At 36.4% G+C, this 16,249-nt stretch overlaps 1 pseudogene; it reads left to right on the top strand.

Annotated features, from left to right (window-relative positions):
- The first annotated feature begins 3,754 nt into the window (after window positions 1–3,754).
- On the top strand, window positions 3,755–7,615 carry LOC119540571 (annotated as a pseudogene).
- The last annotated feature ends 8,634 nt before the right edge of the window (window positions 7,616–16,249 follow it).

Raw genomic sequence — 16,249 nt, forward strand, 5'->3', positions numbered from 1 at the left:
CACACAACCAACACTTTATGGAATTACACAGATTTAATAAAGATATAAAAACATAGACTGTAAAAATAAACCAATTTTAGATAGTGCCAACCTTTGATAATGGGCAGAAATGAATAGAATGAAAGGAGGTTAAACACATGTTTGGTTTTATTTCTTTAAAAGAGAATTATATGAGCAAATATAACAAAATTATAACATTTGTTTAATCTGTATTTGAACCCTATTAAAAATTTAATATGTTCCCTGTCCCAGCTTCTCCCCTTATAATAACACAGCTTTCCTTCATTCTTCCAAATATGATATTCATTGGCTACTCAGGATATCTAGTCTAGTACTAATTAATTGTATTTCTCTTTTGTCACATGTAAGTTAGTCCTTACAGACTGTGCCTGGCCATTGTATTCCTTTCCCATAATAATCTGCACTAGTTCTTCTTCAGCTAATGATAGACTATCTATAAGGGACTTCAAGTAGTTTCTCTGCCTTCAGTCATTCCTCTCATAATGCAGGATACAAATGGCTTCAAGAATACTTTTCCTTAGATGGCATTTATCCATCATTAATCATTTCTTAAAGAATTTACAGTATTTCCCTTTGCCTATGTCTTAAATTTAATTTTAAGGTCAACAGATTTATTCTAGACATTGTAACTTTAAATGCAACATATAATTTGTCTTTTATTTTCTAACAATTCCTTCCACATGGATTGCTTTCCCATTCTTTTCTAACAAATCATGCCTGATACTCTGAAAAACTGACTAAAAAAGAGTTTTACTCCAATCAAGCCTTACTCTGTGTCTCACTTCACTAGATGGATATTTATTAGATACTGAATGATTGTTAGACACCGGAACTATAAGTATGCATAAGAAAGACATGATCCTTGCCCTCATAGAGCTTAAAATTTAGTAAGAAACTTGTACTGTTATTTGCGCAGAAGTATTTGCTTCCTATAATAGGATACTACTGATCACTTGTGCATATGTCGAGGCTCCCAAACCAGTGTTAATTACTTCAAGATTTTAAGTAGCTTTTCTCTCTCTTCCTTTCTATACCCCCATCCTGCCATCCATCTTAAAAGCATGTGCAAATAGCAAATAATTGCTGGTTGACAATAAATACAATTCACCTCCATGTCTGTGCCACATTTCATGTGCCCTGGTGCCCTAGAAAACAAAATAAACCAACCTTGAAGGGAGTAAATTACTGAGTGGCTGAATCATGACTTGAGTCACCTACCAAGGTGCACCCACCACCCACCTATTGGGCTCCAAAACACCCACTTTAAGGCTTCATGTGATAGAATCAAACTTAAGTGGATTAGATGTATCTAAAATTATTGCTCACAAGAAGGTCTATCTATTAGGCTTATATTTTAGAGTATCATCATCATTAAAGCTAGTTCAATCTCTTGGAACTTGCTGTAACCTGCAACCTAAGTAGTCACTGAGCTCTCCTGTTTGTATTTATACAAAATGTTAACATTGCCTTCCAGAAAATAAAATTGCTTTTTCATCCCTGTTAAATTTGATTCATTACCTTCAGGGCCCATTTCATTTCACTATTGACTAATCATAAAATACACACGCTCAGCAGGGCCAAAATATTTTCAAACCCATTGCACAAAGTAGAGGACCCAGAGAGAAGGTGCAGCTCCCAGCGGCAGCTGCAGAGCTAGCATCTGGCTCCACTATAATCACCTTGTGTGAATCACACCAGAGAAAGAGCACGATCGCTGAATGCAGTGAGCCTCAGACACCTCCATCTGTTTTCAGACTGCAGTGTATTTATCAGGGTTGCAATTTGTGACATCTGGCAGTTTTTCTTATACTTGGTGTGTCTTTGAGATGAAAAAAGAAAGAGAGACAATAGGAAATACCATTCCTAGCCAGCAACTGGAAGACATTTGTGATTAAATCCCTGTATCCTTAAAGTCTTCAAATCATTTCTATATGGCTGTAGAACAGGAACTTGAAGATGAAATGCTTCCAAACAAATGGAATTGCACATTACAATGAACTTCTATGGTGTATGTTATGGATAGAATCATGTCCCCAACAAAGACATGAGTTCAAGTCCTAAAGCCCTGGTTCTGTGGATGTGGACTTATTTGTAAAAAGAATATCAAAGATCTTATTAGCTAGGTGGGGCCACAATGAATCAGGGTGGGTCTTAATTCAATATGACTGGAGTCCATATAAGCAGAGGAAATTTGGATACAGTAGGAGAAGACAGATGGGGAGAGAGACGGCCATGAGAGATTGAGTTGTGGATCACAGGCAAGCCTCCACCAGATCACTACAGGCTTCAGAGCAAGTAAGTTTCTCTCAACACCTTGATTTTGGATTTCTAGCCTCCCAAACTGTGAAGCTATAAATTTTTTGTTTAAGCCTACTGGTCTATGGTGCTTTGTTCCAGAAACCATGGCAAGCTAAGACAGTTTTTACTTGTGGTAAGTTGTTGTTACTGTCATTTTTTAAGGCACACAGATAGCAGTTTTTCAAGCATTCACATCTATAAAGAAGTTGATATATTTTCTGGCTTTGGCAAGTAGATTAAGGTAAATCTGAATGAAATTCTTGTAAAGAATGCTCTCATCTAGTAGTTAAATAGATAAAATTTCAGTGGTTTGTATCAGTTAAAATCTTTTTCAGGAGCCAAATAGTCTATGATTTTTAGACCAGCCTACAATTGTCCTTACAATGTGTTAATATTGGTAAAAGAAACCTAAACCACAATATTTGGCTCCATGCATTCAATTCCTTCAAAGTTATGATGAAGTAAATAGAAAATATAACTACAAGGGTAATTAAATGTCTTTGCCCAAGTACAAGGCAAGACAAATTTCTATTGAATATCTTATTTATTTATTACCTATTTTCATGGTAACATCATGAATTAGAATTTGAGTCCATTGAAGATGCAGAATCTGCTCTCTTCCCTGTGTGCCCTTTGAGATTTCTTCCTCTTGTTGAATTTCACACTGGATTTGCATGGCCATGCAAGAAGAAAATCATTTAGCTTGTGAAAATTGCCCGTAGCTGTTTTCACACTGAAGCATAGGAAATAATGTTGACAGCACATTTGCGCCTGGCTGGGGTAGAGCAACTAAGAGAATGTTAAAGACCAGGAAGACTTTGACACAGATACAATACTGAAATAAAGATCTGACTTTAGTCCTGCCAATTACTGAGACCTTTTAAAACTGAAATGGAATCACTTTCAAGCAAGATGCCTTGAAATTACCGGACAGTGATTGATGTGAGAATATTTCCAGATTAATAACCCCAGCGTTTTGTTTTGATCACTGCTCTTGCTTATTTATTCACTATTTTAACACTGATTCTTCAAATTAGAATTTTATCTTCAACAACAGACTTTTCTAAGATCTCTAAAGATGTTCATTAGGAGAAATTTTGATTGTGTCAGACATATCACTTGGGTAATTCTCTGAAATGCACTTTCAGGCTCCTGAATGCTGATTTCCAGTCAACTCACTAAGACACATGAATCACTGAAAACACTACTAGTTTGTCCTTACCATATTTCTCCTGTGACCTCCTATCTGTAATTTTATGGCCACTTCAAATATTCTCCATTTATTTTCCTTACCTCTATCATCCTTCATTTCATTCCAATCCATGTCCATTTAAAATTATTGAGGAATGTAGTGTTCTGATTCTGCAGAAGATGGGTAAATATACCCCACCTGGTATCTCTCACTGAATGCAACTCCAAATCTTGGATAGAATGCATGGAACAGCAATCCAAAGACCCTGAAAAGCACATGGTAGCAGGTATTGCTGTGAAGGAGACCAGAATTCAGAGTTCTACAGAACTAGTCATGAGTTTGTAATATATTTTCCCTTTAGATTTCCAATATAAAGGCTGCCTGAGATCCATGAGAAAACACTCTTTCTGGTCTGTGAGCAAGAAAGGCTACAAAGATTGGAGAAAGTGGGGAAAATACCCTGCAATTCCCCTCATTTTTAAATGCTTTACCACCCCTGGCCACAGGCAATATTGTGGTGGTAGTGGCAGCCACACAGCAATGGAAGTGGTAAAGTAGGCACCTAGAACTCAGAGAGGGAAACCCCTCTCTCTGATCAGAGAAACTTGGTTCCAAGACCACAAAGTGGATTCTATTGTTTCTCTCTCCCTCTCTCTCTCTCTCTCTCTCTCTCTCTCTCTCTCTTTCTCTCTCTCTCTTCTCCCACTAATTGGTCCCAGATGCAAACACAGTTTCAGTAAGTGTCTGGAAGTAAAAGAAACAAAATCTCCAGGTTTCTGGCCAGAGGACAGGAAAGGGAAACCCAAGGAAGGTAGAAAGTGTTGGGAAGATCACAGAGAGGAGACAGGCCAAGACAGCAACCTCATAAAATTGTGTACAAACTTCTGGGCTCTCCTTTAAACTGCACACACATGGATCTCATCTAAATAACATATCAAAGGTTTTGAGAACTGAGCTACAGAGTAGAAATCTGTCCAATTCCCACTGGGTGGCATTAATGTGGGACTAATCCAAATAGCATTGAAAATGCTTTGGAAACTGAACTGATGTCTAAATAACAACCCACAGAAAGTAAACTGGAACTTTTGGCCTGCACCTAACTTTATCTATTGACTGCCAAAAAATAAAAATCAAAGTCTTATAATAATAAAAATGTTGATGATTCAATCCAAAATTACTTGTCATACAAAGAATCTGAAAAATTCAAATCACAAGGAAAAATACAATCAACAGATTCCAACTGAAAAATGACTAGGATCTTGGGATTATCAGGCAAATGCTATATATCAGCAGTTATAAGCATGCTTCATCAGGTAATAGCTAACATTGTAGAAACAAATGGAAAAATAGAAAGTGGCAGTAAACAAATGATATGAAGAAGAAACAAATGGACTTTTTAAAACTGAAAAATTTTAAAACAGTAATTTAAAAAAATAATTGATAGGCTTAATAACAGAATGGAAACTACAGAGGAAACAGCCAGTGAACTTGAAGATCAATCATTAGATATTATCCAATATTAACAGCAGAGAGAGGAAAAGATTGAAGAAAGTAAACAGAGCCTCAATAGGACAATACCAAAAGGACTGACATTCATGTCATCAGAGTTTAGAAAGGTAAGGAGAAAGAGCAAAGAGCATAAGAAGAAGCATATGAAGAAATAAAGTCTAAAAATGTCCCAAAGATGGCAAAAGACATTCACTAGCAGATTCAAGAAGCTCAGAAAACTCCCAAAAGGAAAATGCAAAGCAACCTATACATAGATACATCATAATCAAGCTGTTGAAAAACAAGTATGAAGAAAAATCCTGAAAATAGCCACAAAAGAGTGATAGATTTCATATGTGTGAACAGCAATTCCTTTATGGTATATCTTGGTTTTAGGATATCCATTTGATCCTTTTTGCTGCTTGTTTTAAGAATTTTTATATCTCTCCTGAAATTCCCCAACCCCATACCATTATATCCTTGTACTATAGAATATGTAACACAATTATATTAGTTGTTAAAATCTAGTCTACTTAGTCCAATGTCTTCTTCAACTGTCTGTTTGCTTCTATTTTTCCCTCTTGAAAATGTTGCACCTTTTTGTGCTTCACACATCTAGTATTTATTGTTTTCTGCATTGTGGATAAAACTTCCTATAAACTCGGTATTCTGAAATCTTCCACTTCAGATTTTTTCCCCTAAAGAGCTGTTATGCTATTGGGAAAATCACATTTATCTTTAGAATCTTAGTTGTAGGTTTTGACAGATCAGGTTTGTTTTTGTTTTCCCCTTGAACCTGGTTTCACTCCTAAGGGTAGATGTTCTAAGGCTATAGTGGAAAACTCGAAGTGTTTATCAAGTCTCTTTAACTTGCCAAAACTTGAAATTCAAACTCTGGTTCTTGAGGACTGGGCAGCTACTGAAATCTCTTTATAGCAGCTTTATATCATTTAAGGCTGTTTTAAAATGTTTTTCCTGCTGGGATCCCTGGATCTTTGCTTCCATATATTCAGCTTAGGTATAAATCAAAGTATTTGAGGGGAATATTTACAGAGATTTTGGGATTTTCTTTCTGTGGCTTCCTTCTTTTCAGGATTTTATGCTTACATTTCCAGCTTTCCTGGCAGGCTCCAAGTTTATCTAACTCTTCATTCCAATGAAACTACTGTTTTCTATTGAGTTATACATCTTGTATGTGAAATGGATGGAGTAGTGCCCTCAAGGGAAAAGTTGATTTAATGGGCTCCTTGTTAATTTACTTCCTTTCATTTGCAGATCACACCCCCCCTTTAAATTCTGTTTGCTTTTGGTTGCCCTAGAGCGACTTCAAGCAGTTGAGTGTGGGTTAATTTTTATTTTTTTAAATATATTTTGTACTTTTAAAAAAAAGTTTTCATCCAGAGTTTTTACTTGTTATCAGCTAGAAGTTTACTCCAATGAAAGTTACTTCATCATTACCAGAGGCAACCACCTCAGTCCATATTCATTTCTTCTCTTTACAAAATCGTTTCAGTTAGCAAATATGAGTGTTTATGGCAGTACGAAGCTTTTAGGGTCTTTTGTACTTAACATCTCTTATTCCATCTTTTACTGACACTTTTTCTTCTACTTTTGTTAATAATTATAGAAAATTGGATTTGTCAAATAGTGATCTTTTCCTCTATCACAGCCTCCTCAATCAAAAAATCACTTGCATCCGGGACCAATGAAGACTGACGCCATTACCGCTGAGCCTCAGAGAGTGCTCGCCTGCCGGTGCTGGACACCCAACCATCCACACTGTTACTCTTCCCCCACCTGCTCCTGCTTTCCTTGCTTGTGTTGCTTGCCACCCTCTTGCTCAGAGATGGCCCTGGAGGGTCATTCACAGTGGCTCAAGATCTTAGAGAGGATGAAGAAATGGTGGAAGATCAATAATTGAAGATAAAGATGATGTAGCCGAAGTGGAAGAAGAACCCACAGATTTGGCAGAAGGAAAAGAAGAAGATGTATTTGGTGAACCTGAAGCATCACCAAGTGCAGATACAACTATCCTATTTGTAAAAGGAGAAGATTTTCCAGCAAATAACATTGTGCAGTTCCTGGTAGGCTTTACAAACAAGCATACAGAAGACTTTATTGTTGAATCCCCAGATGCCTCATTATGTTATCCTCAGGACTAACAGTTTCATATCCAGAATTTCACAGCTGTTCCTCTGAACACTGTAGTGCCACCCCAGAGACAGGCAACTTTCGCCCATGGGTGGGAGGTCTTTTGGTCTAGTCATCAAACTGAACTACAAATATTTGAATGGCAATGTATGGCAAAATGCTGTCTTCAGTCAAACAGTTACAATTATTGAAAGAGAGGATGGGTTAGATGGAGAAACAATCTTTATGTATATGTTCCTTGCTGGTCTTGGGCTACTACTCATTGATGTTGTTGGCCTTCATCAATCCCTAAAATCTAGAAAGTGCAAAAGACCAATAAAGAAAGTATAAGTGGGTATACCAAGTCAGAATGATATTGATATGAGCTGGATTCCTGAAAAGGCTTTGAATCAGATCAATAAAGCTTCACCAAGAAGGTTGCCCAGGAAACAGGCACAGAAGAGATCAGTGCAATCTGATGAGTAAATGCTCCTTTGTGCAACAATTCAGTCTTTACGTATCCTGCCCTATGTTTTATGGCATGATGCGAATTAGTGCAGAGGAACCATGTCACCAGAGAAGGTAACTCCTATTTGTGTGGACTGAGCAATCAGAGTGTGTCGTGATTCTAAAGTAACAAATTTGTTTTTTCCTAAACCATCAAAATCTATGTGTGTGCATGTGTATGTATGTGAGCAGTTGGTCTTACCAGAATCATTGTTGAACTACCTGAAGTATTCCTTCAGAATACTAAATAAAGTGTTACTGTCTCTTCCTTATTGACCTTTTTAAAATGATCTCCCCCCAAAACTCAAGGAATGTTTGCCCTTGGATGTTTTAAAGGAAACAATTTGGCTCTTCCTTAGAATAACTCAGATCCCCACTGACACAAATTAGCATTCTATTGTTATTGTTGCATTGCTGTTTTACAGCTGGTATTCTAAACACACAAGCAGGAGGAGCAGCTTGTTAGCAATAGAATTGTTTTGGTATTTTGCTGTTGTTTACTATAAAGCACACACTCAGGAAACTTTCCAGATGGGTTCAAGGAATTTGGGGACCTCTCTAGCAACAAAACTGTGAAATGTGAAAATTCTGCGGACTTTGATATATAAAATCCTACCTCACACCCTTTTTTTTAATGAAAAGAAAATAATACACTTGTGCCAACTGAGTTATTCCCAGAGGCTAGGTCTAGAATGATTTTAGACCTACTCGGGGATTTTTTAAAAAGAGTTTCTTTCTTTCATAGACACATCTCTGTATTAAGAAAAAAAATGGCCTTGGTCATCAGACTAAGCAGGTCAAATTATAGTTGCAGAGATATATTCCAACTAATCCTAATATGTGTTAAAGAAACGAGTTTGAATATTTCTTAAATAGTCAATTGTTTTTATCTAATCTTTTGAGGATTTTGGTTGTTGACATGGCCCCTTTTTAGTTAATTTGGAAAATTTTTAAAATTTAGGCACTTAAGTTTCTCAGAACCAAAATTAAATAAGACTTCATAAAAACCTTTAGAGAATTACTCTTGATATAGCTAGTAAATCAACTTTGGGATTTGTTCTGGTTTGCTAATGCTGCCAGAATGCAAAACACCAGAGATAGATTGGCTTTTATAAAAGGGGGTTTATTTGGTTACACAGTTACAGTCTTAAGGCCATAAAGTGTCCAAGGTAACACATCAGCAATCGGGTACCTTCACTGGAGGGTGGCCAATGGTGTCCATAAAACCTCTGTTAGATGGGAAGGCATGTGGCTGGCATCTGCTCCAAAGTTCTGGTTTCAAAATGGCTTTCTTCCAGGACATTCCTCTCTAGGCCACAGCTCCTCTTCAAAATGTCACTCTCAGTTGCTCTTGGGGCATTTGTCCTCTCTTAGCTTCTCTGGAGCAAGAGCCTGCTTTCAACGGCCGTCTTCAAACTGTCTCTCATCTGCAGTTCCTGTGCTGTCTTCAAAGTGTCTCTCTCAGCTGTAGCTCCTCTTCAAAACATCACTCACAGCTGCAGCTTCACTGAGTTCCTTCTGTTTGCCAGCTCCTTTATATGTCTCCAGTTATCAACTTAGACCCACCCTGAATGGGGGGAGCAACACCTCCATTGAAATTATCCAATCAGAGTCATCACCCACAGCTGGGTGGGGCGCATCTCCACAGAAACACTCAAAGAATTACAATCTAATCAACACTGATATTGTCTGCCCACACAAGATTACATCAAAGATAACGGCGTTTGGGGGACACAATATATTCAAACTGGCACAGGATTATTGTCAGTCTGAATAAACAGCAAAGTTAAATAGTATAAACAGATGTAAGGCTCTTCCACCTCTGTCTTGAAGCTGTATTCTCCCACATAATGTAAAGTAAGATAAATGAAATTTTAGTGGCTGTTTAATTTTGTACCTGTCTTCGTTCTCTTCCTTTTTAATGTAGCGCCCTTTCATACCCATACCCACAGAGGAAAAAAACAGCACAGAATACCTTTTCAAGCTGTTTAAGTACTTAAGCATCTGAGCCAGAGCCATTGACAGAAGTTATTCTAAAGTTGTCAGTCACTTTGCAAGAAGGCACTAAGCTGCCAAATTACTTATATTGTCATTGCTGGACTATAAACTTTCTTTACCTGTATTACGAAGTGTTTGAGTTTTTAACTGGACTGTATAATCCTTAGTGGTTTTTTGTTTGTTAGTTTGTTTTTAAAAAAGCTTTGTGAGCTCTAAGAAACTGTGCATTGTTTGTTGTTTAATATATATAGAAGCCCGTTCATATTCTCAAGGAATATGTTCCAAAATATTTCGTGAATATTGAATATGTGAAACTACTAGAACATAGATAGTAATGTGGTGAGGTATAATTATTAAATTTAAATGGCCTCTAGAAAGCTTTATTGAATAACTGGTGATAAGTAGGCAGTGGCAGAGCCGCACCAAGACAGGGTACTCCCCTCTCGTTCCTCAGTAATTGGCCTTGAGTACCAGTCCCACCACTTCTGAGATGCAAATTAGGGCCTCAGAAATGTGTAATTTATTGGTTGTCATTTTTTTTTTTTTTTTTTTTTAGCATAGATTGGGAACAATTGAAAACTCTTAAATCCTCAGATGCCAAGGGCCAACTATAGCATCAGTAAGTATTGAGCAGAAACTAACTCCATAATGAATGGAATTCAGTTCCACACATGGTTTGTTTAAGCACATGTAATAAGTAGCCTATTTTTAAATGTCTTTTAAAAATGTAAATATTTGGATGAAATTTTTGTTTATTTTGATATATTAATTTGCTATACCAACCATGGTTTCAGAATTCACCTTTTGAACAGTTTGCTTTCATAATTTGTAAAATGAATTTAAGAATTTTTTGCATAAGAACAAAGAAATGGTAAGACTATCTTCTAACAACAAATATTGACAAACTCTACTCTACCAGAAAAGATGACATAGTCTACTAAGAGACCTTCTGAGCTCAGATGAAGTTAATGTACCACTACAAATTAGCCTCAATCTTATATTTCCTTTTTGATTTTATAAAAAATAAAATAAAATAAATCAACCACAGTAAAGCCCAGTGGAGGAAAACAAATCTAGCAAAGCCCAGTTAAGCTGAAGCCAGCCCTTAGCACTCATGCAACATGAGTGAGAATAAATATTGTAAGCCATTGAGATTTTAGGGTTGTCTGTTGTTGAAGCAAAAGTTGATTAATATACTACTGTAAAAAAAATGGTACTAAGGGATCTGATATATTAGGTCTCAATATATATAGGTCATTAAAACCGTAATGAATTATTAAGGATATAGGTTTTTTTTAATCCTAATAAGAAGAGTAGCCATTCATAAAATTCAACTTTACAAGATTATTTCCACATTTTCTGTTTATTTTGTGTTGTGTAAAAATAGTAATGATAGTTTATAATGTGGTGCCCTTTCATGCTCATCAAAAACTATTTTATTTCAATAATGAAAGGCAAAAGTGATGGATATATGTTGTTACTAGAGCAAAAGGCACCTTACACTCTAGAAAATTAATGTATTACTGTGACAACTTTGTCTCTATTAAAAATGTATCATCCTTGGTTCAGAATATCTTCACTTTGGCAGTTAGTATCCAACACTTAATTTAACTTTGTGGAAATATGAGTAGAAATTGAATAGCATAAAATCTAATGAGAAAGAAATTAATACAGAAAAGATTTATAATTTCCAATGAACTGCACTGAGTAGTAACTGTGTTCAGTTCATTAACAGTGAATGGGAAATCCTCTCTCTCTAAGCCCACTCGGCAGGTGAACTCATTGCACTCCCCTCTGTGTGAGACATGACACCTAGGGGTGTAAATCCCCTTGGCAACAGGGGAAATGACTCCTGGAGATGAGCCTGGACCCAGCACTGTGAGATTGAGAGGATCTTCTTGACCAAAAGGGGGGAAAAGATGAAACAAAATAAAGTTCCAGTGGCTGAGAGATTTCAAATGGAGTTCAGAGGTCACTCTGGAGGGTATTCTTATGCGATACATAGATATCACTTTTTAGTTTTTAGTGTGCTGGAATGGCTAGAGGGAAATACCTGAAGCTGTCAAATTGCAACCCAGTGACCTTGATTCCTGAAGACAATTGAGTAACTATGTAGCTTGCTCAGTGTGACTGTGTGATTGTGAAAAGCTTGTGGCTCCCACTCCCTTTATACAGTGTATGGACAGATAAGTGGGAAAATGGGGACAAAAATTAGATGAAGAATAAGGTGGGATGGCGGGGCTGGAAAGATTTAGGTGTTCTTTTTGCTTTTATTTTTATTTTGGAGTAAGACAAAGTTTCAAGAATTGATTCTGGTGGTGCATGCACAAATGTATGATGGTGCTGTGAACAATTGATTGTACACTGTGGATGACTGTAGAGTGTGTGAATATATCTGTATTAAAAAAAGTTAAATGAACAATGGGAGGGAGGAGGGGAATGGGATGTTTTGGATGTTCTTTTTTATTTTAATCTTTATTTCATTTTTTGGATAATGAAAACATTCAAAGTTTGATTGGGGTGATGAATGCACAACTATATGACAATATTATGAACAACTGGTTGCACATTTTGAATGACCGTATGTTGTGTGATTATATCTCAATAAAATTGCATTAAAAAAGATGAATGGGAAATCAAGAAATTTGTAATCTGAGATAGTTCATCCTATTATAAAAAAGAATATGGGAGGATATTCATTAGAAGAGAACTTTTAAATCTTGAGAGATTGTTCTTGTAGCTTCTATGAAGTCACAAAATGTGAAGAAAATAACATAAAATATAATGTGTGATACAAGGGTCCAGAAATGACCATGATGTTTGTACTGACAGCTGTTGTTTTTTGCCTGCCCAGTATTCATTCCCTCTTTTTATATTAAAGAGAATCCAGATTTGGCTTTGGGAATTAACCTCTCCTCTTTTAGTTCAAGTGGCCCAGCTGCTATGATGTGACTCCATTTTTAGATTTAGGCAATGTAAGCCAAAATCAGATCCTCTCATGCCCCAGGGATTTCTTCAGGACAGGTGTCTAATCCAAGAACAAACAATCATAACAGATGGAAACATGTTAGAGGAGTGAGAAGAACTTTCTCTAGCTATTAGAGATGTGAGAGAGTGAGACTGGAGCTGCTGAACAGACATCTGGCCAGCATGACGGGAGAGCCAGCCTGACAACTCCACCAATGCAAAGGAAAGTAAAACTAGGAGATGGAGAGGGCAAGACTAAGTTCTGATGATGCCAACTGACCTCCTAAAATCCAGTCATGTCTGATTTTTGTCCTTTGTTTTCATTTCTTTAGCAACTCCAAACCCTGAAAGATACAGTGACCTGGGGGTGGCTGAAGTATTTGGGAGTAAATGTTTTGCAATCTGATTTTCTCTTATCATCTTTATTTGATCAAACCCAATAAGAAAATATTTCAGAAGTGGTTTAATTCCAGTGATGCCTCTCAATTTAAGTTTCAACTTTGCAAGCAGGTTTTCTCCAGGGACTCCAGCAAATGTCAGGGCACATACATTAGAACTGTATTTGGAAAATTTCCTTTGGATAGAGATTTACCAGATTGATTATTTCTATTTTATTCATTTTTAAAATAAAAATAGGATATGTTCTAAAGATAGCAATTCTAATAAGAGGTTTTGTTATTTTTATGCATTTTCATTTTGTAAAAAAGTCAGACCTGTAGAAAAGTTGGAGGAATTTTATGAGTGCCTATGCGATTTGTACCTGGCTAAAGATGCACAAATTAGCATTTTGCTGAAATTATTTTTTCTTTAAATACACATACTTTTTTTATGAACAACTTGAAAGTAATTTGAAAGCACCCTAAAATTTCACCAATAGCTACGTCTGCATGAATCTCCTAGGAAAAAGGATATTCTTCTACCTAACCGCTATACCAGTGCCCCATAAGAAAATTAACACTAATTTAGAAGTATCATTGAATATGCAGTCCAAATTTTCCCCAATTGTTATTCAAATGACTTTTAGAATCTTTTTTGTTAAAATCCAGGATCCATTTGTGGTTTGCAAATTGTATTTGGTTTTGACTCTTTAGTTTCTTAATATTGAACTGTCTCTCCCCATCTTTTGTTTTTATCATAATATTGCATTTGATGATGATTCCAAGGAATTGATGTGTTAGAATACATCCCTTTCTGTTTTTTTCTTGTTTCCACATGAATAGATTTGGGTTAATTTCTTTGGCAAGAATAGTACATAGATACTATTGTATATATCATTCTTTCACATTAAGGAAGACATTATATCAGGTTATCCTCTCATTGATGGTACAAAAGTTGGCCAACAAATCTCTCAATGGTAAAGAGCCACTCTTTCCTGTTAATAATTAATGACTAATCTCTGGGGTCATACCTTGAAGAGGTACAAATATCTTGTTCCATGAAACTTTTACACAATGATTTTAGCATCTATTGAGAGTCTGATTTCAATTATTGCATTAGAGGTTGCAAAACAGTATGTTTATTTTTCTAATTCTGACATTCTTTCTACATTTATGAGTTGTAACTGATCTGTGAAAAAGAGCTTTATCTCCACCCCTGCATTTCTTTAATCTTTTTCATATCTGCTTCCAAAGATAATCATTTTCATTATTCTCTATTTTTTTCTACGAGCATGCCTAAATATGTGTTTAATATATTACATAATATATAGTATATATATATATATATATATATATATATACACACACACACACACACACACACACACACACATATAATAGAAAAATATATATCTATTTCTCCTGTACTCTTACACAAAGGGTACTATACTGTATACACTCTTCTGAGCCTTCCTTTTTCACTTAATAATGTATATATTCTGGAAATGTACCACTTAAGTTCATAGCAAATTATCTTTTTATTATATGGCTAAATAGTACTTCATCATGTGGTGGTTCCATAATTTATTTAGTCTCTCTTATATGGATGAATATTTACATTCTATCCAAAATTTGCTATTGCAAATAATGCTGCACTGAATAACCTTTTGTATATATAGTTTTATATTTGTGGACAAGTGGTGTCATTGTGACGTATTCTGGATGCCAAAGAGCAGTCTAGGGAGATAGTGGACTGTGGCCTGGGTAAGAAGAGGGAAAATAATTAAAGAAAAATTTGATTGGAAGACTTTATCCAGGCAGAAATCTTTAAGAAACATAAATCACTTTGGTTGCTGAGAAGCTGTATGAAAACTTTTTTTTAATTCAATTTTATTGAGCTATATTCACATAACATACAATCATCCACTGTGTACAATCAACTGTTCAGAGTACCATCATATAGTTGTGCATTCATCACCCCAATCAATTTTTGAACATTTTCCTTACTCCAAAAGGATAAAAATAAGTATAAGAATAAAAGTAAAAAAGAGCATTCCATCCCTCCCATCCCATCCTATTTTTCATTTGGTTTTTGTTCCCATTTTTATACTCATCTGTCCATACACTGGATCAAGGGAATAGAAGCCACAAGGTTTTCACAATCACACAGTCACAACAAGTAAGCTACATAGTTATGCAATCATCTTCAAGAATCAAGGCTACTGGGTTGCAGTTTGATGGTTTCAGGTATTTCCTTCTAGTTATTCCAATACACTAAAAACCAAAAAAGGGTTTCTATATAGCACATAAGAATAACCTCCAGAATGACCTCTTGACTCCATTTGAAATCTCTCAGCCACTGAAACTTTATTTTGTTTCATTTCATTTCCCCGTTTTGGTCAAGAAGATTTCCTCAATCCCATGATGCCAGGTGCAGGCTCATCCCCAGGAGTGATGTCCAATGTTGCCAGGGAGATTTACACCCCTGGGTATCATGGCCCACGTAGAGGGGGCAGGCAGTGAGTTCACCTGCTGAGTGGGCTTAGTGAGAGTGAGACCACATCTGAGCAACAAAGTGTTTCTCTGGGGGAGACTCTTAGGCACAATTATAAGTAGGCTTAGCCTCTCCTTTGTAGTAACAAGCTCCATAAGGGCAAGCCCCAAGATCAAGGTCTCATCTTACTAAATTTTTAGTCCTCAATGTTTGTGGGAGTATCAGCCATAATTCAAGTGGGGAAGTCCAACATTTCCGCATTTTTCTCCAATTCCTCAGGGGGCCCTGAAAATATATTTTTATTCTCTGCCCAAATTACTTTGGAACATATCGGGATTTCCGTATGAAAACATTTTGATTTTATATGGGTTCTAAAAAAGAGAATAAAGAAATAGGTGTTCTATTTCTGGCTCATTGTCTCTCCAGGAGGACACTGAAATGACTTTAGACATGATTGCCTGGGTGGAGGGGCTTCCAAAACTGAAAAGTCTAGGAGTGACGCTAGCTTCAGGCATAACTCAATCCAAATGCTCAAATGGTACCCTCAATATTCTGCGTCTCTATTTGCATCTCTTGCTCCTGTTTTACCCCATGTGGTGGCAACAAGACTTCCAGAGGGCTCTATTGTCACATCTTGTGTCCCATGCTCACTTCTTAATCAACAGCTCTAAGCTCGGGAAATGGAGAACTGGTAGACCTTGGCAACATACCCACCATAAGGCAGGTAGTGGGCTGGGGTCCAGGTCTTAACAGAATTTCCATAGAATGGGAGAGTGT

This window comes from Choloepus didactylus, chromosome 7 (assembly GCF_015220235.1).
Source record: "Choloepus didactylus isolate mChoDid1 chromosome 7, mChoDid1.pri, whole genome shotgun sequence".
Classification (NCBI taxonomy): Eukaryota; Metazoa; Chordata; class Mammalia; order Pilosa; family Megalonychidae; genus Choloepus; species Choloepus didactylus.